At 44.8% G+C, this 25633-nt stretch overlaps 1 protein-coding gene across 2 annotated transcripts in view; it reads right to left on the bottom strand.

The window, feature by feature from the left end:
* The window catches only part of SH2D4A (SH2 domain containing 4A), a 575867-nt gene that overhangs the window by 363279 nt on the left and 186955 nt on the right, over positions 1–25633 (bottom strand). The window lies entirely within an intron of this gene.

Below are 25633 nucleotides of genomic sequence, written 5' to 3'. Positions count from 1 at the left end.
TGGTTTTGTCCTCTGTACTTAGGCTAGGTACCTCTGTACACCACCTGCATATCCCAGCACCACGCAGTCACGGACTCCCCACTAATTATCAGTACTGCAACTCCCACTCACTTGTTGACTCGAGCACTCCTCATCTACAAACTCTGAGTCACGGCCGCTCACTGGACATAGCAGCACGAGTTAGTCCTTGTTGTAGCCACTGCCTTATGATTATTTCGTATCAATTTTTTGACCTTCTTTCACTTAGACTGGGGCCTCTGACACTTGCAGATCGTCCCCCCCCGGCCGCTAACTCCAGCAGCCGCTATTCACTCAAACAGCCATGGCGCCTATCAACGTCCACACGGTAGGTCCGTTTGCCTTGCCCTTCTCACCATTAGTGGATACTCTATTCTCACCGTTTTTAACACAGCCTCTTTTACCATAGGACGACATCTCACTCATTCATCCGGTCTGAACTCGACCTCCAAGTCCTGAAGACAGTTCGGTATTTTCAGTGCAGCGCTTTTCCATCTCTATCAGCTTCTGCCCTTGTCAGCTATCAACCGAACCAGAAACACAAACTTAAGTGTCGACAACGTCAATGTGTTGTGATATAAAACAACACATAAAATAGACTGTCACCACTGTATACTAATCCTTCACAATGCAGATTTAATGTATGCATATATGCCAGATTATGGCACAAAAATGTCTTCCTGTTTAATAAATTTATAATGTTTTATTCATCCACGGTGATTCTTTGTTCTGAGTTAGCAGTTATCTAGCTCCTTTTGCAAGGCTATAGCGACCTCCTGTCACGCTATTGGCTTGGGAAGCCTTTGACTCTACCCCCACGTATCTGTATACTTCTCAACCCTCTCGAGTCAGGCCCCCTAAAAAAGAGGGTTCGCCCATTTTCTTTTCTCTTCTGGTATTGCATTTCCGCCATCGTTTTCCGATTTCCGCCAGAGTCGTAATGAGGCCCAATGTCTCCTCTACTGGCCAACAGCAACATGATGACAAAAGGAGATGGAAAGAGACAAAGCTCAATTAATAGGTTTGCTAAATCCGCGCGAAAAGCTGCGGAGGGGACTGATGATGCTACGGATACCGCAAGTGGACTATCGGCAGAACAAAATGAACCCAGTGAATTACAACATATGATGGAATACATGCGAGAGAGCTTCACGACATTGCATACCAAACTGGACAAAAGAGCAGCACAATCAGCTTTATAACATCTCGAATGGACAAAACTGATGCCTGTATCACAGAGGTGGAGGTTACGGTGGGCACGACTGAGGAGGAGGTTGCAGCACTGCGAGCTAATGTCACCTCGATCTCAAAACACGTGGTATCCATTGACAAGAAAAACGACGATCTTGAATCCAGATCACAGCACAACAAACTATAAATAATAGCAATACCGGAAGACAACACCACAAGACCAATGGAAGAATATGTGGAACACACCCTAATGTTGCTACTGGATGCCCCTAAAATGTCACCACAATTTGCTATTGAGCAGGCCCATCATACACTTGCACCCAAGCTCAAGCCTGGGGCCCCTCCCCACCCAATAATAGCCAGAATATTAAACTATCGGGACAGAGATACGCTACTGCGGGTCGCCACAGCTAAGGGCGAACTACTGCTAGTCTCTAACAGGATCCACTTATATCCAGACATTTCAGTACAACAAGAGTGCAAATCCTTCATGGCCGCGAAGAAGAGACTCTGAGACCTCAATGTGAAGAACGCCATGTTTTATCCTGCAAAATTGAGAATAGAGCATGGCAACAAAGTGTACTTCTTCACCATGCCCGAGGATGCCATGAGATTTATCGATGAACACTTTCCTGGGTAACCCCAGTCGTAACGTTTTCATGTTTCTTAAAACCCTTGGCAATACATCCTAATTGTTATGTTATGTTGTGTTAAGCATACTTATTAAGCGCATGTTCGCCAAAGGCACACTGCAACAGCCCTAGAACAAATGAGTTTTTAGAGCCTTTCTGAAGGAAAGGTGGTTATTCACGTTTTTTAGATGAAACGGCAGGCCATTCCAAAGTCAGGGTGCAACAACAGAGAAGGCCCGCTCACCACAGCGTGAACATCGAAAAACAGGAACAACAAGTAGGCCAGTTGATGTCGACTGCAGAGGCCGCGATGGAACATAGCGTGAGAACTTAGCACACAGATATTTCGGCCTTTGGGACTGGAGGGCACGATGAACCAAGCATAGAGTTTTAAATACAATGCACCGAGCAACCGGCAGCCAATGCAGGGTCCGCAACACCGGGGAGATGTGGGCACCATAAAGGGAGCTGGTGGCAACCCGAGCAGCCATATTTTGTAATTGTTGCAGCCGTTGAATGAGTCCCTCAGGTTGGGATAGATAAAGGGAGTTGCAATAGTCTAAGCGACTAAGCACAAGAGCGGCCACAACAGGAGGATGAAGATGAGTGGGGACAAAAGGGAGAACCTTCCTGAGAATACGTAGGTGGAAATGCCCTGCTTTGCATACAGCAGCAATCTGAGGCTCCATGGATAGAGTGGCTGAGATTATCACTCCCAGAATCCTAACCTTATCGGCCGCGATGGGAAGGGGACCCAAAGAAGAAGGCCAAAAGGAAGACACCCAAAGTGAAGGACAAGGGGGGGATCCCACCACCAACACCTCAGTCTTATGCCCATTCAGCTTGTCAGACATCTCCTCAAGCATGACGACAACTCAGCCTGATCGATATCCAGTCGAATCAGGATCTGAGTGTCGTCGGCATATGTGTAACATCTGATGCCGAAGGAGCAGATGAGACGCACAAGAGGCCAGATGTAAATATTGAAGAGAATGGGGGACAGGGCAGAGCCTTGTGGGACGCCACAAAGAAGAGAGAAAATGAGGAGAGAAATTGGAACACTAAATGGGAGCGACGGATACATGAGTGGTGGTACCTTGTCCACCCAGCATTGACTGTAACCATTTGCCAGCTCAGTTGTTCCACGCTTGCAATACATGCAACCTAAACCTGTTTAAAGATGTTAAGCTAAGCTGCGTCGGTGCCGGGCTGTAGTCGGCGAACGGCCCCCCATGCAAAGATGCAAATGTTGTTGGGAAGTTTGTTACGGGTTGTTCACTCCCCTGATTGGGAGGGTTGTTGGGGGATGGAAGATATGGGACAGTTATGCAAAATGTGCTTGACATGTGCGTTTTTACCGATAGTATGCAGTATCACTGAGTAGCGACTAAACTGATATGCATAATAACCACCACCAAAAAGATCAGGACCAATATCACATACAGACACAATTGGAGCTGTACCACTGCAGTTCATGAGTTGGAATGTGCGAGGGCTGGGTAATCTGATGAAAATGAGACCTCTAGCTGTATGTAGAATGACATAAAGTGCGCATCCTATTCTTGCAGGAGACGAATGGTCTGACGAAAAACTATGAAATATTCGGTAAAAGCTGGGGCCCACAACGCTACTGCACCTCATACTCGACACAAAGCAGAGGGGTCATGACCCTTATCCATAAATTAGTACACTACGCCCACAAAAAAGCCCACGCTGATCCGTAGGGTCGCTATGTGATATTGCATGGCAGGGCAGGAAATGGTTCTGTTGAATGTAACATCGATGACCCAGAGTTTAACACTGTATTTGCACTATACCCTCTAATACCTGTGTTGTGGGAGGCGACTTTAAAACGATAATAGACTTAGACCTTGACAGGTTGGGAACTAAAGCCTGTCAATTGACCAAACCTGCCCAGGTACTTTGTAGAGGTCTAGACGGAATGGGTATGGTAGATGTTTGTAGGGTGCTTAATCCAACAGCACAGCAATTCTCCTATTACTCCACAGTACATGACTCCCACTCCAGGATAGATATGTGGTGGTTATCCGACACGATAGTGAGTCATCTTGGCGAAACCTATATACTGCCTAGAACATTCTCCAATCACTCCCCGGTTATACTTGGGTTGGCATTAGGAGGGGCTCGAGAAACTACAAGGGAGTGTAGATTTAAGCCGCAATCATTGCTAGACACAGTATTTAGGGCGGAAATGGAGAACTAGGTTGATGAATACTTCAAGATAAATACCGGGTCCGTGGACAAGCAAGCTACCCTCTGGGAAGCTTTTATGGTATAGATACGTGGCATAGCCTTAGCCAATGAATCCGGGTTACTCAAAACAATACAATGTGATATACACACCAGTGATACTAATTTGCACCGGCTGGAACAGGCATAAGCATCTGCACCCAACAGAACCACTCTGTGAGATATTAAAACCGAGCTGGATACATTTCCGTATACACGCGGACAGGGAACTGAAGTTCCTGGACAACCCGGGGATTGCAAGGAAATATGGCGAAGGCGAATAACCTGGTAAGCTAATGGCCAGAATGGTGCGACAAGCCAAAGGCAACCGCCATATTCCATTTGTGCAGGACATGCCTGGGTCGCTGGTCCACACTGCACCGGAAGTGAACCAGGTATTCCACTTCTTTTACTCTGCGCTGTATGCCAACTCAGACACAGCAACCCTCCCAGACATAAATGCGTTCCTAGATAACCTCCCGATATTTATGCTATCCAATGAAACCAGAGCACTAAAGACAGCAATCAACGACTTCATGTGGCATGCAGGTGCGGTCCGGCTAAAGTGGAACACCCTAACAATACCCAATAAGCACAGTGGTCTTGCCGCCCCAGACTTTGAGAAATATTGTGTGGCCGCCCAAGCACATTATGCAGCTTACTGTGATGATGGCTCACAACACCCCTATCTTAAAATTGAGAGACACTTCATGGGCACCGACGATGTCTGCTCATTAAAGTACCACCGAAAGACCCTGAAGTTAGCAATCCAATTGCCATAACAGCACTGGCCTGGAGTAAAATATGGAATATGTTAGATAACCCTCATCCATACCACAGCTGCTTACTGCTATGGAATCTTTTTCCTATCCCACCCTAAGATAAGTAAAACGGCGGCACTACGTTGGGCGACTTGTGGATACACAACCATAGGCAATATGTACAATATGGAATCCTTTAAAACATTCCAAGAACTACCGGTAGCCCCTACACAGACAATCTTCGTGTTGGGTGCAATATGCCGGGCTCTGCCGAGCGGCCAATAAAACATGGGCCGAGTTCCCGGTGCAGGCACCCAATGAACCACTATTAGACACCACCATGAGAGGAACCTCTACACGGGGTGGGGTAGCTAGACTGTATGATCTACTACAAGACCGCTGCAACAAACCCCTGGCTAGACTTCCCAATGCCTGGGCTACAGATCTGGATATAACCGTAACTTATGAAGTCTGGGAATCCATGTGCCTGCGCACCCGACTGTATCCCTAAATTACATATTCCGGCTGATACAGTTCAAGGTATTACACAGATTTCACTACACTACTGCCAAGCTACATCTCTTTTCACGCACCCACTCTGCAATATGCCCTAGATGTCACACCGATGGAGCAGGATACCTTTACATGCTCTGCAGCTGCCCCAAGCTGGTTGAGTTCTGGAAGGGGATTTGCAAAATCATGTCTGCTATTTTCAACTGCACTATTGAGCCCACCCTATCGCACTGCCTGTTCCAACTATTTGAACAACTGCAACGTTGCTTTCGCAAACTAGCAAGCCTCTGTATGCTATTAGCAATTAGATGTGTTCTACTGCTGTGGTTACGCTCTGCCTACCCAACTGTGGCACCATGGCTCCGGATCGTTGTCCCCCCTTCTGCAATTCTCTTTTATCAACACATACAGACAGACTGAACACTGAAATCTCACCAGCCTATTTGTCTCTCTTTCTCTCCCCATGTCCTGTAAAGCTCGGCCCTCAATGACTGTGTACCATTAACTGTGTTTCGATTACTGTTAAGTATATGTTTATGACTAGAAGGTAACGCTGCTATACCTATTAATGCCGCTGTCTCTCCCTGTTGTTGTAATGTCAAGCACACAATAAATAAAGCTACTACTCTCTCTGACCATGCCCCAGTACACTTGCCTCTAGCGCTTCAGGATCCAATACGTAAAACCCTGACTTGGCGCCTTAATTTGAGAGTACTGGGATATCTGGACTTTCTTACAAATCTACAGGAAGATATTGATATTTTCTGGGAAACTAATCTCAATCCAGAATATCAGAGCCCAATACATATCACGATGGTCCTATAAACTTAAGACCTGGGGCAAAAAGGAAGCTCAGCTGATGGAGGAACTTCGAGTAGCTGAAAAGTGTCATAAACAGACAAAAGATCAACAGTCCCATCCCAAGCTCCATAGACTGCGAATGGTGATTAAACAACTCTCCCCCGCGAGGGCACCGAAATCCTTTACGGACGTGACACAGGCGTATTACTTTGAGAGCGACAGACCGCTACATATGATGGCTCTGACATTGAAACAAAGACAGGCCACACAAATGATTATCTTCATTAAAGATATCCACGGACACCTATTGCTTGGCAATGATCACATCAACACTCGATTCGCTGAATACTATCAAGAATTGTATACAGTCTCTAGCTCCTGCTCACACTAAAATATGCGGGAATTCTCAATTCCATAACTTTAGCTCAGATACCCCTCGCTCAACTAGACAATCTTAGCGCCTCCATCACGCCTTTGGAAATATTATGTGTGATCTATTCGCTGTCTCCAGGGAAGGTGTCGGGCCCAGATGGGATCCCCATCGATTTTTATAAAGTCATGGCGGACGCACTAGTGCCTAAACTAGAATATGTTTTTGAGGAGGCGGAGAAACGAGGACAACTACCTCAAACAATGCTATCAGCGAACATAGTAGTGTTCCACAAAGCAGGGCGAGACCCTGAAGAATGTAGCTCGTATCAACCGATCTCGCTGATCAACTCGGACACTAAGATCTTAGCAAAATGCCATGTACAGTGAATAGAGGTAATCCTTCCGTCCCTGATCCATAAAGACCAAACTGGTTTCATTCGTAATAGATATTCCGGCGACAATGTACGCAGACTATTGCACGTCTTGGTGGGGGACAGGGATCCGGAGGAGATAATCCTGGTGGTTGACGCTGAGAAAGCGTTCGATAAAGTACAATGGGAGTTCATGTTCCTTGCTCTAAGCATGGCTTTCCTCCACAACTCGTAAGGCTCATCAAACTACTATACACTGGACCAACGGCCTCGGCCATTACCAACGGTGTCGCCTCTCCCCTGTTTAGCCTCAATTCCAGAACACACCTCGGGTGACCATTGTCACCCCGATTGTACGTGCTATCCATAGAACTGGTCGCTGTTAAATTATGCACCGACCCCGGGTGGACGGGCATCAGCCAGGGCACTGAGGAACACTGTTTCCCTATACGTGGATGATTTACTCTCATACATCAGTAATAGTCTTAACTCCCTCCCATGTATACGATCCCTTTTACAGGAATTCAGCCCAATGGCGGGCTATTAGATCAATTGGGTCAAATCTGAAGTTCTACCTCTAAAACAAGAAATTCCTTGGGATCCCAGAGGAGTAACCCCTATCACACTCCAGACGCATCATATTAAATATCAGGGATCAACATTAGCGCTTTCCTTAAGGAACTACCCATAAGTCCTAGACAAGATCCGCTCAGACATGGTAAGGTGGGATAATCTGTCCCTCTCTTTGACAGGCAGGATTAATGCCCTGAAGATGAACTTGCTACCAAAACGAGTCCACATTGCTTTGATGCTGCCCATCAGCCCCTCGTCTACCATGTTCAAGAACCTAGATACCTTGATCACTAGGTTAATTTCGAGAGGGAAAAAAGCACCGCTTCATCTCAAATTATTACAAGCCGCTAAGGCGGAAGGGGACTGGCAGTACCATCGTGGAAAGCCTATTACCAAGCATCTCAGGTCTGCTGGTTGAAACGCTGGATGATTCTAGTGATGACACCAGCTGGAGGACCATGGAACTGGCCCTGATGATGCCGTTTTCTGCCATAGAAATTATGGCTATCCCACCAACCAAACTCTCATCACAAATTAAACCACATCCAATGGGACCGACGATAGCGCAGTGGCGCCGGATGCGATCCATGCAGGGAGTACCCATACAGAAAGCACCATCGTGGTCGAGCATTTGAGCGGTGCTGTCATATGGGCCTAAATACAAAATACACACCAGACAAGACATGGAGTGGGCACATATACGTATCATGGATATTTGTGAGGGGAAGGTCTTGCTACAGTTTCCAGCAGCATGCCATACACGGCCTCCTGAGGGGGGACTGTCTCCGCTATAACACAATACAATTCTCAATCATACGTCAAGAGATACCTGCCAAGCTCCCCCGGCACCATGTGAGTTAGAAATTGAACAACACCTACTACCTTCCCAAACCTTCGCACATTCTATACTATGGCCATTCCTAATAATGTGGACAGAAATCATCTCTTAGGCTTTGGCAGAGGACCTGGGGATACAAATCAACACTGCTGATGTATATGACTATTTTACCACTAATCAAATGGTTTCTTTGAACGTCAAAAATAGGGAAATCCAATTTAAAATCATCCAAAGCATATATTACACCCTTGCAAAGCTTTATAAAATGGGCCTGTCCACCTCAGCGGTATGCTGGAGAGGATGTGAGAGTATAGGTACCATGGGACATGTTTTAGGGTGCTGTACAACTTGGATGCCTTTCTGGTGTATGGTGTACCAACAGATCTCGGACATAGATGGGCTGAGATCACATTGACCCCCGACATCATGCTGTTTGGGACAGAGAATAGTGAATGCTATGCAGACACGTTGACGTGCAGGCTTATAGGTTTGATGCCCTTTACTGCAGATAAGCTATTGGTCATACACTGGAAAGCAAGTTCCCCACCTAACATTGAACCATGGTCCGCACTGCTCTCTAAAGCATGCTTATTAGAACAGGCGGCAATGAAAAGACAAGCATCTTCAAATGCTGAATAGGCGGAACAGTACTTGGAACTGCTAGAATCACATATATGAACAGTCTTTCCATGTCAGCAGATCAGAAATAGATATCAGGGAGGTGGGGGCCTGGATTGTTGATATGGCTTTTGACATCTACTGCTTACATGGGGAATCCTGGAGCACGATATAAGAAGAGGGAACGGGAGATCAGGAGATTATAATATTTTGATATGTGGATGGATTTCTAGACACTGCCAATAAGCTTATTTTATAATGTGCACATCTACTAGTGGCAGCGAATGGGCAGAGAACTCCGGAAACACTGCTACGTATCCGCTGTCAGCTCAGTGGAATATGATCTGTAGCTCTGTGTCCTTGGAGACAATGTAGGGAACATTTGTAAACTATGATATTGTTTTGTTCTATGCTGTAGTGCACATCAATATTAAATGGATTTCAGCATATCTTGGTGAAGGGGTTGCGGGGGGGGGGCAGATCATCCAAAGTTTGGTTTGAAAGGGGTTGAAATATGTTGTAAAATGTGGGTTTGTCCAAGGAAACTATGTATACCAAGACCTATGTGTGAGAACACTCTTACTAAGATTGTTTTTTAAATATGGCCTTGGGTGAAACCTGGTGTTCATCCTGTGATCTTGTATATACGTATCTTCAAAATAAAAACAGATTTTACAAAAACACATTTTGTTAAGGTGTTGGTTCTTGGGGATGTGTAGCACACATATGGCCTACTTACTAAACCTAGTACAAGACAGAACAGTAGCTCCTCTGACTGTTCTACGCTAGTACCTACCCCTGATTACTGTTCTCCAAGGTCATTACCTTAGATCATTGTGAATGTACTTTTTACATGTGCACTGATGTACACTCCATTACCTACTCTCCAACGCTGTGTACCCTATGGATTTGGACTGCTCTAATACCTAGGGCTCCCCTCACTTTAAATCAGGTGTCACATTTGAACTTGGGCCTGGGATAGCATCATCACTACTGCTGTGAGCACATTTGTGGTTGCCGAATTCCAATGTTTATTCAAGTCTGAGTAATAGTTCAAAATCAACAGCAGTCTTAGAAGTGCCCAATATACACAAACCTGAACTTTAATATTTCCTCTGTTCTGGTTTGGCAGCAAATTATCTCACAACACCAGCATTCTTAAAAGTGCCTTGTCATATACTGGAAAAATATACCTGTTATTTGAACAGCTCTCAATCCAAGATAAGTCCTATATGGGAGTTCCTTCTTTATTTGACAGTGATGCATTTCATATACGTGCATTCACAACCAATGGCTCTGGCCCCTTCCTGTTTCAAGCACAAGTGAATAACATACAGAACATCATTGAACCTTTCTAATTACATGGTAAGATTAAACTGTGACAAGAGAGGGTGCTCTCAGAGCCACAAAAGCTTTGTGAGTTTCAGCCAAAATGAGCACTCATTGCAAGTTATCTGTTATTGTCTCACTTTATTTTGACAATACAGTAACACAGTGCAACAATTCAAAACAAAAGAACAACTTTTCGTTAAACACAAGAAGTGTATTTTAAATAATACATTACATGCTGTGATAGGAATGCATTTACATTCTCACGCATATCACGGCTTTGTAAATTGTAAAATACTCTGTTTAAATGATTCTTACTTCAAACAATCCCATGCAATTCAAAATGTGACATTGTGCAAAGAGAAAATCTTAACAAATGCACTGTCAGTTATAAAAAAGCAGATGCTGAGAGGTTACACTTATAATAAGGCATTGTACGTGTCCAAATGGGAAGTTGCTTATGTAAACAAGTGACAAACTGCCAAGTCAGTTAATATAAATGAAAACTGTGCCACGCAAACAGTTACTGAAATATGCTGATATGATCAGAAATTCTGGGCAATGCTACATTTCTGTATTCATGGGCAAGGTCATTCCCTAAAAGGCTAAAATGGGAAATACTCGTCTTTCAAATCCTTGTTCAAAGACAAACATTTCTGATTCTATGTGCACAGTCAACAGGGTAACACTGGCTTTGTTTAAATGCCAACTAACAGGATTGTCAGTGAAACTGATTATATGAATACTTCTCATCTGTTAGCATTGGATTGGCTAATTGAAACAGGGGTGGAACAAGTTAAGCTGAAAGGAATTGTCTAATCATTTATAAAAAAAACGGTTGTTTCAGACAGCAAGGAACCACTTCTGAAAATACTTTGGAGGCTACATCACTCCAGATCCTGATGGAGAGAGCCTTGATGATAAAAGCTCACCCCACAAGACTTGACTAGGTAAGCAAGCAGCACATTTAATGACAAGACCAAAATTGCAAGACTAGTCTATGGGTGATGAAATTGACACTTTGCCAATTTTTTTTTTATAAAACTCTGATTTTTTTTAAAGCTTGCTTCAATAATTTGGAGGCAAAACTAAATTACAGAGATAACCTGCTCCGGAAACAAGCACCTAGCAGCTTTCAGATGCCTTCATTCTGAGACAGTAAACTGCTGATGGAGCTAAAACATGGCACTTTGCCAATTTTGTCAAATTATAATTGTATGCCGTTTACCTATTTTTGCAACATATCATTTTCTTTTCCATGCCTACACCATTAAAAGTCACCTAAATGTGTTTTACTTGGGCGAGCCTTCAACTTTCCCTGTGCTGGTGATACACTATGGTACTGTTTTTAAGCACAGCGTCCATAGATAACCTTCTTGCTCCCTTACTTCTAGATAACAAATGTGATCCCAATCAAAGATGAAACCGGCAGTGTCAAGACATATACCTCCTTATTTTTTCTTGTAATGTGTGTCAGGGGCACACTATACTCTTAAGAGGGTTGTGAATGTGATGACAGTAGAAACCAAAAGAGAATTAGTACAACAGTCCAAAAAAAGGAATAGCCAATCAAGGTTCTATAAATATTTACCTATACTTTATTTAAATATAACATATTTAATAACTTTACTATAACAACACTAACAAAAACCCACCACTGTGGAAAGAACAAAAAATATGCAGAATGTAAATAATGCAAGCACTCTGGGTCATGTTGCGGGGCGGGATGAAAGGCAATAATTCCCCAACAGTGTTACCAAAAGTTACGTCTTAGTTAAAAACATGTTCAAATGGGTCAAATATCAGTCTGTGGGGTCCCAAAAGTGGACCAAAGGTGTTTTCAGCTACTCAACAGTACCTTTCTCAGTTCTGTTGGGATTTTCAGTCTGTCCCAAATACACAGAAGGAAGTTAGAGCCTTGATAGGAATGGCTTCTTACTGTAGACAATGGATCCCAAACTTCTCCTTAGTGATTAAACCTATGTTGGCTTTGACGAAGAAGGACATTTCTTCGCCATTGCCGTGGAACTTGGACCACCAGCGAGCATTTGATCTCCTCAAGACTGCATTGTGCTTGGCACAGGTTTTGGGCACACCAAACTATGAAAAGGCCTTTGTGTTGTATGTGCATGAATGTGATGGATGTGCTTTGGCTGTATTAACGCAGGAACATGGAGGGAAGAATAGGCTGTGCGGCTACTTTTCTTCCGCCCTTGATCCTGTAGCATGCGCTTTGCCAAGATGTTTGCGAGCTGTCGCTGCTGCTGCATCCGTAAAACAGAGCGAGGGAATGGTCCTAGGCCATCCTTTAACCCTGATGGTACCTCACTCTGTAGATGTTCTACTGAACAGAACACAAACGCAACACCTCACCTCCGCTCGATTAATGAGATATAAATTGATCTTGTTCGCACCGCACATCAAAATTCAGAGGTGTTGTGTTCTTAATCCGGCTGAACTTTTACCGTTCCCGCAAGGTACTGCTTGCAGTGACGAACAGTCACATGACTGCCTTTACACTACCGAATAAGAGACAAAAGGTAGAATCGATCTCAAGGACACTCCTTTGAACAATCCACAAGGGGAGCTGTTTTGCGATGGCTCCTGCTTCAAACTCTTGGATGGTACATTCACAGCTGCTTATGCAATCACTACATTGAGCACGGTTGTGGAAACAAAAAGAATCACGCATAACTCCGTGCAGGCCGCGGAGATTAGGGCTTATCGTAAATATATATACTGATAGCCAGTATGCCTTTGGGGTGGTTCACAACTTCGGTAGACTTTGGGCGGAAAGAGGTTTCTTGACTTCACATGGTACAAAAATTCAATATGGCTCCTTGATAGTACGGTTACTCTCAGCGCTTGCACTCCCTACTCAGCTAGCTATCATAAAATGCGCAGCGTATCAGAAGATTGTAGATAATGTAGCAAAAGGGAACGCTTTTGCTGACCAGATAGCCAAACAGACTGCCACTGATCTCTCTTCAGAAATATATACTTCAATGGAAGCCACACATGCATGTACTTTGGATGAGGGTATTGACTCCGTAAGGGATATCCAAGCCAATGCCACATTAGAAGAAGCTAAGAAATGGGCTGAGGGTTTGGGGAAACTGGATGAGGATGGGTGTTGGGTGGACAAAGTTGAAGGAAAGTGGTTACTGCCTGATGCATATATTATGATGATGGTTGTTATGGCTCATGGTCCCACCCATATATGTGCTCGAAAAAAAAAATCACTAAAATGTTGCAAAATGTGTGGGTAAATGACAAATTCCCTAAAGTCGCTGAACGCTTCGTTCAGGGGTGCATGATTTCTTTGCAGCATAATGTGGGAAAGGGCACATCAACTCCTAGGGGTAGTTTTGGTCCACCTTCTGTCCCCTTTGAAGTTATTCATGTTGATTTTATTGAAATGGAGCGTTGCCACAATTTCAAGTATGTATTAGTTGTCATTTGTGCCTGTAGCAAGTGGGTCGAAGATTTTCCCGTCAAAGATGCCACAGCCATGACTACGGCAAAGACTATGTTGAAGGAATATTTTCCTAGATTTGGGTTGCTGAGAGTCATCTTGTCGGATAATGGTCCACACTTTATCGCTGCTGTAATTCTGCAGATATAAGCGGGATTACAGATCGATAAACGGTTCCATTCGGCTAGACACGCTCATTGTGCTGGACTAGTAGAAAGACACAAACGGCATCATCAAGAACAAGCTTGCTAAGACGTGTGCCGGCACCAAACTAAAATGGCCGGACGCCTTACCGATCGTGTTGTTATCTATGAGAACAACCCCTCCAACTAAGACTGGGCTCTCTCCCTTTGAGGTGGTTATGGGTAGGCCAGCTAATATTTGGAATGTTGCGAAGTCTCGTTATTTACGAGACGTCGAAAATGTACTTCTCGCTGACTTTTGTGGCCAGTTAACTAAAAACATGTATTTGATTTATCACCAGGTGCGAGAGGCTTTACCTGTACGGTACGAGGGCCTTGGTCACAGCATACGACCGGGAGATTGGATCCTCACGAAATCGTTTGAGCGATCTTCTTGCCTCGCACCTCGTTGGTGGGGCCCCTTCCAAGTTTTGCTGGTCACACAGTCGGCAGTGCGGGTAGCAGGCTGGAAGCATTGGATACATGCGTCGCACACCAAGAAGATTCCACACCCAGTGCCACATGATACAGAAGATACAGAACCCCTCACCAATGCTGTAACTAACGATCACGAAGCAGCAACCAGCATCGAGAGTGCATCAGAGACTCTCCCTGAGCCCGTGAGGTCTAGGGAAACAGCCATTTCATCTCCACACTCTCCAACTATTTTGTTTACGGAAGTTGTCCCGAATCTTGTTTCTGATCTTGCTTCTGATCATTCGCCACTTCCAGTGGGAAGTGATGACACGTTCACAGATCACTCAGTACCAGGGATCACAAGGTACGATCTGCGTCCGAGGAAGTAGACTTACTGCACGGTTCGGCTGTGCCATCAAGGAAAATCATCGAAGGGCTTGTCTTTTTGGCCCGATCATTTGTACATAAGGGGATTCTGTTGGCTAAGGTTTGTGGAAGGACTAAGAAAACGCTCGGCCTAGAGGTCGCCAGCAAATATCATTGGTGCTCTTGTTTGAAGAATACAATGCCTGCCACCGCTCCCGCTCGCACGGAACAGATAAGAGAATGTGTGACCAGCTGCGAAAATGGATCTAATGTGTGGGCACCGAAGACGTATTGCTGTCTTGTGATAATGTTAATTGGTTTCACAATAATCATTGTCCTAGGGTTCTGGTATCTAGAAGAAGTACATCCGTTAGAGAATTTGTTGCCTACTGAAAATGTACCTACTGTTTCTACTCCTTTCGTGCATCTGCACACTCTATCTCCTAGAGACTCTCAGCACAACAACACACTATTACTCATCATGAATGCTACACATGCCATTTTTAACAAATCTAATTGTTGGGTCTGTTCACACTTACCGCCACAGAGGGATAAGGGGCTAGGTTGGTATATTCATCCTTTACCTTTGACAACTGCATGCTATGCTTCTCTTAGAGCACTATTCTTTGGCCGATGGAACGATAGCATCTCGGGGAACTTTGATGAAACTAGGATGCCCACTCTTTGCAAATAGGAGTACGCTTAATGTTGCTTCTATTAGGTCTGCTGATAGACTGTCCCTTCCTTTTCAATCGTTGATCTCTTTCAAGATGGCTCCTATAGGCAATAAGGATGCCACGCCTCCTTCCTATACTGTTACCACAGCCCCGATTCAGTTTCTTTCTGCATACAAAGGAATGGTACTCAGTTAATGGGTGATTTTTAAAGGTTGCGCCAACGTTGCGAATTTGACTAGCGAGGACAGACCTTTGTATGTAGGCGAACCGGTCTACTTTGTTTGCGGTAGTGTAGCATTACCCAGGGATTGGCAGGGAACCTGTTATTTAGGGATTCTGTTACCCGGGGTATTCATTACTAGTACTGCAGAAATTTCAAAGGCTCGTCCTCGATGAGATGAGGATGGCGACACTTCAGCACAAGTTCTAGCTAAATCCTTTGTGCCATTTTGGGGGCAAGTAATGAACTCTGAAGATATCAGGAGACTAGCGAGAGTACTGGAGAGGACCATCAACCGGACCACTGATATACTTTATAATATGACTCTAGAACAGAAAGCAATAACGTTAGTAGCACTTCAGAACCGGATGGCATTAGATGTCATCCTGGCTGAACGTGGTGGGGTATGTAAATTAGTGGGGTCCGCTTGCTGCATTTTTGTGCCAGATTCCTCCCCAACTATCTTCAAGGCAATACAGAATCTGCATGTCCTTAGTTCAGAAGTGCATGTTCCCAAGGGAAACTGGGATCCTAGCGCTTGGTTCTGGGACTTCTTGCAGTCTTGGGGATGGAAACTACTTTCGGACTTGCTGATTGTTTTGGGTATTCTGTTGTTTATTTGTTGTTGTATACAGCATCTTCCTGGTATGTGTTCGATGCTAGGGGGATGTTGCGCACAAGCGATAGGTATATTAGGACACAAAGTATACACCCCAGAGAAGGCCTCCAATGAATATGTGCTGAAAGAAGTTTTAGTATCTGATCTTATGGCAATTGATGTTTCCGATATTGATTCAGGATGTGTGGACATTGAGACGTGGAGTTACTCGTAAAGTGACTAGAAGTAGTTTAGCGCTAGGCATAGGCCAAAAGGAGGGTTTGTTAAACGGGATATTATATCGTGCCTCCTTTATTGTATATATTGCCCTAAGCCCAGTCGCTCTGCGAAGAAATCCGCATTGCAAAGTTTTGATCTTAGCTCGATTTAGCTGCCATTTTAGGTTCATCCGCCATTTAGATTCTCACTCCAAAGTCACCCTGTGTTCCAAAATGGTGGACAGTGTTCTTCCGTTTGTAACTCGGCCGTCCTGACCTCTACATACAAGTTAATGTCTAAACTGCCCGTAGGCCAAATGTTAGGGTCATGTAATGAGACCTTGCCTTCGTTGACCTATAGATCGAGGATTACCTGTGCAAACGAAACTGATCAGCAAGCATATATTAAGCACAATGTTGTTTAAATACTGAACATGAACACTTGTTGAACTACATTGTATTAAACATGTACTAAGGCTTAATGTTAAATCTAAAGATGCACTGTTGCCATTGTAACCTATTTGTGTATACACTGGGAATAATCCATATGCATATAGATGAATAAATTAGAAGTGAACTCGGCACAAACCCCTAGACCGAGGAATGATTAACTTGTAGATGGGCTGGACATCGTGTTAGAAATTGTATAAAAGAGTTAATGTTCCGATGTATAGTCCCACTCACTTCTCACACCGAAAGGGCTGGTATTCGCTGTAATGTACTGAGGGCCAGATAGCTATCTGATACTTTGTTCCTTTGAAAACTGTTCAGTTATAGAATAAAGATCTGTGTATCTTCGTAAACCCGTGTTTGATGTATTTCCTTTTGGGGTACTCAGCCTCGATATTTTCATTTTGCTTTTACAGGAGAAGGGAAGGGGCAAGGAGTGGGAGCGGGTGTGGGATGAAGATAGGAAAAAAAACATAGGACTAAAAAATAAAGATGAGGGGGATTACAACGGGGGTGGAGGGGTGGAGAAAAGGAGGGGTAGGGGGAAGGGGAAAGAGAATTTAAGATGCAACATTATTCTATTGTTAATATTGTATTGATTCATTTTCTGTTGTATTTATTTGTTTCCCCATGAAAATGTTACTAAAAGGATATTATAAAAATAAATAAATAAATCTGAATTGGTGAGATGAAATTTGTGCGCCCTGGAGAGTTGGCTGACCGAGGGCAGAGGTAGGAGAAAGGCAGCTAACTGCATTCGACCAGCTGTGATAATATCAAATGTCATTTGCAATTAGGAAAAAATGAAGTGCTAGTAGAGCATAGGTTTATGAATTGATGCTGTTGTGGATAAGAGACATAATATTCCTGAGAACATGGGAGCTTGTTATTCTGTGACCAGCGAAGTCTGGCCACATGGCAGGGTGAACCTAGGGTCAATTAAGAAACCAGATGCAAGAGGTGCTTAATGGCAGAGGTTGCAAATGGTTTATGGGTTTCAATTAAGTTCTCTGGAAGATGAACAGGATGTGGCCAGAAGCTATTGGGGCTGGAATGGCAGTCACAAAAGATTATTGTGTAACGAGAAATACGAGGGATGCCAGTAAACCTGGGTAGATAAGATATTTACTGCCGGTTCGAAGGAAACTGGTTTACTTCTCTCCCTCCTCAAATTGATGAAGTGTTCTCGTAAAAGCCATGTGCATCACACTCAGGGTTAGAGGTCCCCGACTAGATGGAACTTGTAATAAATTAGAATTGTTGTAGATGAATAAGTAATTATGTTATTATCAACTATGGGAAAAACCTTAAGAGGTTGGACTTGTAAATATCAGCTAATGTAAATGTATGTTGAAATGGGATAGGGCCTCATCAGGAGTGGGCGGTATCCTGGTGGTAAATCCTCTGGGATACCGCCCAACCAAAATAGCATTACCGCAACTCAGTCTGGCACTATTAGCGCCGGATCCCGAGTTGCAGCAATGCTTTTACTCACCATTTTTGAAGAGTCCATAGGACTCTATGTGGCAGTATCGACGCAATTACCGCGGCGCAGATTGCGCAGTAGTAATTGCACCAAAAATGGACAGAAAGCAGCCAGATTTACATCCAGCTAAAAGCTCGGGGTAAATCTCAAATATTCCACCCAAACTCGGGATTGGGCAGAGCGGTAATGCAGCGGTTACCTCTTCATTTTTACAGCTCTGCCCAACCCATGATGAGGCTCATAGTCTTTAGGTGGATGTGTCCAATAAGACCATGGGAATACCAATCTGGCATTCAATTCCCTGCAGTCTGGGAGCTCTAGAAATAAGGCCCTGCGCAAACCATCTTTCCAGTGCTATAAAGTTGTTTTGCAGGCAGAGTCCTGCTAACCTCTCTGTGCTATCTTCATAGCCACAGACATGACATGGGGTCCCTTGTCAGCTATGAGTTCTTGGGGGGACCCGACCTGAGGGAAAATACATTTCCTCTCACAAAGCCACCAAACCACACGTAGTGATTTTAAAGGGGTCTGGGTTGCCTCTCCTGTCTTACCAGTACAGTGGCAAGACTAGACAGAGCACATTGTTTCCTTTTGTACATCCATCCGGGACTTCGGCACCACTAACCTTGGACTATCTGTGGTGGCTGGTGGGAGTGACCTGACGGAAAGCGGTGCGGTGATACCTGGGCCCCGTACCCATTTTGAGCGAAAGCTGACCCGGCCAAGGACGGAAGAGACTCTGCAGTGAGATCCTGAGATGGCTGCCGAGCTGAGGAGCAGTGGTGTTGGCCCCTGCTCCCCATTGAAGGTACAGCGCAGACTCGCTGCGACTTTCCGGCATCCTGCGCAACACAAAGTTTTGCTGTTGTGACTGGTCCCAGTGCCTCCTGTAAATTTGGCTGCTGTCTACTGCCGACTTGATTTCATCCCCTCTCCAGAAGGCCTCGTCCCAAAGGCCCTTGTTGTGGCCCCATGATGGTTCGCCAGCCACAGCCTCCACAACTGAGCACTGTTTGAGATTAATCTGGTGGGAAATATCTGCTCATGAGTAATCCCCTTCCGTCCCGCTAATTGTGGCAGTGAGACTACGCCCTTCTCGTGCATACCAATACGTACTGCAGCGCTTTCAGGAACTGGTGCTTTTGGTCCCACGATGAGAAGCTGGGGAGACCCTGGACCCTGGTGGTGCAGCTGTGGGGCTATTGCTACTATAAATTGAAGATTGCCTTTGACTGCCTGGCCTTGGGTGGATTCCACCCTTCTCTGTCTATTTGCCTCCCGCCGTACATTGCTGGCTAGAACCTGACTGTAGCGGGATACCCTTGAGTGAACTAGACCCCGTACTTGTCCTACACACACTGAAGCCGAATCCTTCAGACATTGCGGGCTGCACGCTGGGCCTGCAAAATGACAAAGGGGAGTGGAGGTACAAAAAAGCAAAGTAACATGGATGCGTTCACCCGCCAAAACTCCAAAGCCCGTACTGCCGCAGAGGCGGAGATTAGCGGGTCACCGAGCACTAAGGGCCAAGGCGCTCCAGACCTCCACCAGATCTTGAGAGAGTATGCTATCTGGTTTTGCCTCCATCAATAATTAATTGGACGATATTACAACCATGATTGGAACTTTAAACACTACGATGGAACACAAGAGCGTGAGGGTGACTGAGGCTGAATCCTGCATAAACATGGCAGAGGATGATTTTCACGTGCTCAAAGCAGAGATGGCTTAAACAACTAAAGACCTCAAACGTGCAGATGGAACGGCGCTTGTTTGGTGGTGTCAAAAAGCTACTTAGGGATCGTGCTATACCTTATGCAATGCTCTTCCCTGCCAGACTTCACATCCAAACCAGGGGCAAGAACTTCTTCTTTACACTCCCGGAGGAGGCCTTTGCCTTCATCGAGGCTGCAACCGGGCACTCTGGAGTAGGGAAGAAAACCAAGAGCAGAATTCTCCATGTGGCTGAATAATCAAAACGGACACCTCTTAGTATCTGTTTGAGTTCATAATCTTGTGTATGTGTGTATGGGTAGGATATTGCTGGTATTTGTATTTGTTTTTATTTTATTTGTATTACGCAACCTGCCCAAGGGCATCAGGGCACATGTTTGGAAAGGTGGTTACAGGTAACAGTTACATAGGTAGGTACAAGTTACATTATATATATATATATATATACATATACATACACGTATTTACAGTAAGAATGGGAACATGCCATAGAACAATACACGGGATGGCAAAGCGACTTCCATATACAGTACATACAGTGAGTAGCCAGTTAGCGAGTAGGAGATGCAGGAGTTACATAGAGGAGGCCAAGGCATACTTTTTGAGAAGCCACCGTTTTGTTTGATTTTTGAAGGAATGGAGGGAAGGGACATTCCTAAGATCATTGGGTAGGGAGTTCAAAGCTTAGCCGGAAGGACTGGAAAGCTGGAGCCTCTGGCTGTCTGAAGCTTGAAACTGGGAATGATTAGTGTGTGCGCCTGTGCATATCTCAGGGGCCTAGATGCTGTGTGTTGAGTGAAGCTCGTGGAAAAGTAGGCAGGTGCAGCATTGTTCTGTGCCTTGTGGGTTAGGACAAGTGCTTTGAGGGAGATGCGCAGTGTAATGGGAAGCCAATGTAGGTTGCGCCTGGTAGATGAGATGTGGGAGCGCCTGGGTATATTGAGAGCAGCCCTGATGGCATTATTCTGGGTGACCTGAAGTTTATCAATGTTTCTATGACTCGTCCCAAGGTAAAGGGCGCTGCAATAGTCAATTTTAGACATGATGAGGGTTCTGGCGAGGATCAGGCAGTTGTCCATTGTCAAGAAGGGGCGACAAGCTGTGATGAGTTTACACGTATACGAAGATGCTGAGATTACTGAATTGGTTTGTCTATTGAGAGAGAGAGTGGAGTCTAGATAAATTCCAAGAGTTTTGGTGATGTTGGTGACTTTGATAACATTGCCATCAATGATGAAGGAATCGTTTTTGGGGATGAGTAACTCAGTTTCCTCATCATTAAGGCAGAGCCCGTGGTGTGCCATCCAGGCCTGGATGACAGTGTAGACTGCATTGAGTGCCTTACCATCGGTTACATAATCGCCAGTGATAGGGATGAGTATCTGGGTGTCATCCGCACAATTAGTGTAGGTGACACTCAGATGGTGAAGAATATCAAAGAGCTGTTTAGTGAACACGTTGTAGAGCGTGGGTGACACACATGAGCCTTGTGAGACTCCGCAAGGGACATGTGCTGGGTCAGCGGCGGCTAATGGAGAGAAGACCCTGTTGGATCTATTTGCCAGAAAGGAGCAGATCCAAGAAGTAGCTGCGTCAGAAAAGTGAGCAATAATCTTAAGGTGCAGGCAAAGGATTTGGTGGTCGACCAAATCGAATGCAGCAGAGAGGTCGAGGAGGAGTAGGAGCGCTTGTTTGACCTTGTCTTTCAAGTCCTCGATTTGGGTTTTTAAATCGAACAGGGCTGTCTCTGTGCCCTGTCTTGGCCAGAAGCTAGATTGTCTGAGCCCTAATAGGTTGTTAGAGTCAAGGTAATCTTGGATTTGGAGATAAGCTGCACAATCCAGAATTTTGAGTAGGTAAGGCACCGTGGTGATGGGCCTGTAGTTGGTGGGATTGCTAGGGTCGAGATTAGGTTTTTTAATTAGAGGGATGACCCACGCATCCTTGAGGTTATCGGGTACTGTACCCAATTTGAATGAGGAATTGATAAAGGAGGTGATGAATGGGGCAAGATCATGCGCCGCTTCCTTTACAACCAGCGCAGGGCAGGCGTCGCCTTGGCAGTTGGAAGGCTTTAGCTTCATGATGATGTTTTCAACTTCATGAAGTTGAAAGGTTTGAAGGAGTGCTTAGGAGAGGGGGTATTGTAGGACTGGGGGTTACCCGCTGAGTCCGAGAGATGGCTTTTTTAGGTGTTAATGTTGGCTTGGAGCAAGGCAATTTTGTTTAATAGTGATTTTTGTATATTGTTGTACACTTCTTTTTTGGCCGCTAGGATAGCTTCTTTGTAAGTGAAGGAGGCGGTTGTAAGGTTAATTCTATTAACTAGTATAGGTGAACTTTTCCAGTGTGACTCAGCTTTTCTTTTTTCCTTGCGAAGTTCACGTAAGTGTGGGGTGAACCACGAATTAAGGTGGATGCAAGGTTTTTGTTTACGCAGTGTGAGTGGGGCAATGGTGTTGAGAGCTTTTAACATGGCGCGGTTATAAGCATCAACTAGGACAGTGGGGTTTGAACAAGTGGAAGAGGCCATGTTCAGTAGCGGGAGGATAAGTGGGAGTAGTTTCTCAGCTGTAATATCCTTCTTGTTACGTGTATAGGTGGGCGGAGCCATGTTGGGTTTGTCTATGGGTGAGCTAGAGTAGATGGTGAATATTATTTTATGATGATCAGACCACGCACATGGTGACACAGAGATTACATTTAGTGCACAGTTCAAGTCTGAGACCCAGTCAAGGGTACGGCCCTTGATATTGGTAGGTTCACTTACATGTTTGGTGATGCCGAAGTCAGTCAGTACACTGGCTACGTCGCTGGCTTTGGCATCATTCATATCCTGGTATCCCAAGTTGAGGTCATCAAGTATGATGATTTGAGATTTGGGCTTAGTGCTAGAGGCTAGGATGGATGAGATATCCTCCACAAATGTGGAGGTGGGGCCAGGTGGCCTGTAGATGAGATGCACTGAAGCGGTGTGATTGGGTGAAATAGGTAGTTTAATGGAGAGTAATTCAGCTGATGGCAGCTGTAAGGTGTTGGCAACTCTGAGATTAAGGGAACTCTTAAATATGAATGCTAATCCACCCCCCTTGGTTTGATTAGTGTCCCTGTCGCACTTGATGATGGAATAGCTATCGGGGATGGCTAGGGTCAGGGCAAGAACGGTAATGTGGTCTCTCAGAAGCAACAGCAGCGGTCCTCACCATGTTAAGTTTCAGGGTTTGGGGATGGGGGAGTTCACTCCTTGGGCAGTGGGGGGGTTGACATCACCCTGTTTGGGAGGGGGATGAGGGAGTTTTTAGTGGTTACTTTTTGGGGTTTAATATACGTTAAAAATGTTGGCTCAGCAAGTGTAATTCGGTTGTCTCTGAAACCTACTTGATGCATTGTGGCTCACATAATGCGGGTGGTGCTGGACAGGATATGGTGGGTGGCTATTACAGATACCTGACACCATGGTTTTGATTAATGTCTTGAACTGGAATGTTAGGGGACTGGGTAACTACTACAAGTCTAGGAAGCTGATGCTGTACATCAATAGGCATAAGATAAATGTTCTCTTCCCCCAGGAGACACATGCCACAGCTGGGATAAACACTAGTTTTGTTAAGGCTTGGGGGAATAATAGGTTTTTCAGAAACTATCCTTCTCAGTGTAGAGGGATTCTAACACCAATACACAAGTCACTTAAATTCACTCTGTTGGGTATTTGTGTGGACCAAAATGGGAGATATATGTGATCACTCACTGTAAATTACTTGACACCATCTATACTGTTGAATACATATGGACCCAATCTGGACGATCCAGGTTTTTACATGGCGATTCCGACTTGTTGGAGCTATACCCACTCACCCTGATTATGTGGGGAGGTAATATGAACACCATGCTTGACATACAGTTGGAAAGCACAGACAAAGCACCTAGGCCAATGACAAGGGCGGAGCATACTATTCTATGCCTTATTGACATGTTGAAACCTGTGATGTTCATTACTGTACAAATTGGGATGTTATTGAGCGAGAGTCTGTCTATTCCCTGCCACTTGACTGTTTGCTTTCAATGGAGAGGAAGTGGTTATTTCAACTGTGCCATCGGTTAAGCATGTCGTAAGGCAACGGAAAAAAGGTTGCAGTATCTGTGATGTGAAGTAGCTGCTTAGTGTTGACTCTTCATTATGGAAAAATCCTGCGATACAGATTGATAATCATACTCTCTCTTGGGTTTCTTGGCAGAGGGTGGGCATTTGGAGGTTGAGACAGGTGCATGATGGTCATTCTATGCATGATGTTCAGTTTTTGAAATTTAAATCTAAGATGCGTTCCTCAGAATCCCCTTGTTATCTGGCTCTTAGTGACTTTTTCGAGGTATTGTTTTCACCGCCAAAAGCCATGTTGCACGATATTCCATCTCAATTCGGCATTTGCTTAGGAGTACGCTGCTTTCTGCTTCCTTGCTTTATACACTTTTTTCTCTGGTGTGTTTTGAGATGACGTCTCAGTGTGATAGGAGTATTTGGAGTTCTGATTTTGGGACTGTCATTACTGATGGTGAGGGGAGTCGTATATGTGCGGTCCCCTGTAGATATAAGGTTGATCTGGATTTGAGCTATACCCCGAGTTTCTCACTGTATTTATTGGTCTCCATGGAGAATAAAGCATTGTAAATTCAGTTTTAGTGATGTCTGCTGGAATTGTAAGAGAGAGGTGGGCACCACTTTACATATGTTTTGGCACTGTTGGAAAGTTCAACCCTTTTTGGGGGATGTCTTTCAGCGTGTTGACCTTGTGTTGGGTTTAACTCGCCCCCATTCAGCCACAATCTTTGTTCTGGGCCTGTTACCGGCTGGTATCGGAGTGCATATGGGCTTGCTTTTCTGGGTTTATAGGGCCCTTTTTAACTTAATTTTTATCAGCATTTTTAACAAAATTAGACATATAACCTACATTTAACAGAAATCAGTGACTTGAAGTTCAGTCTCAAACCCCCACCCCCTAATAAACAAGGGGACCTAATAAAACATAAAGCTCTTACTCCAGTTATGGTTGTCTCTAAAGATTTCCCTCCTACCCCGCTGGTTGATCAGAAAAGCAAACAGACCACTAAGAGCCCTCAAACTCCCCCTCCACCCCTCCCTCAACCCCTTCCCCCAACCTAAACCCAAGTTCCGTTTGTATTAGATTCCTAAATGTTACAGGCAGCTTTAATTTGGTGTCTCGGGAGCTTCCGGAGCATCCAATCAGTTCCTGGTATCTTGGCTCCCTTCAACGTTTGAAAATCCTGGATTCTCTTGTTACATGTCTATAGGGCTTGCGGGATCCCCTGCTTCAGCCTCCCATTCCCCATCTGGTCATTGACAACTGCTGTCAATTTATCCAATTTATCCATCACCATCATAGTGTGTACCTTACGTTCCCAGGCAGCCTTCGTAGGCAGCTTATCATCTTTCCATGCCTGCGATATGGCTAGTTGCCCCATTCTAAACATCTCTTCCCACATTCTGGGGAGCCTATGCTCATTTCTATCTTTTGCTAGGTCTCCCA

Source organism: Ambystoma mexicanum, chromosome 6p (assembly GCF_040938575.1).
Source record: "Ambystoma mexicanum isolate Mex_15411 chromosome 6p, UKY_AmexF1_1, whole genome shotgun sequence".
Lineage (NCBI taxonomy): Eukaryota > Metazoa > Chordata > Amphibia > Caudata > Ambystomatidae > Ambystoma > Ambystoma mexicanum.
This window is presented reverse-complemented; position numbering and strand designations above follow the sequence as displayed.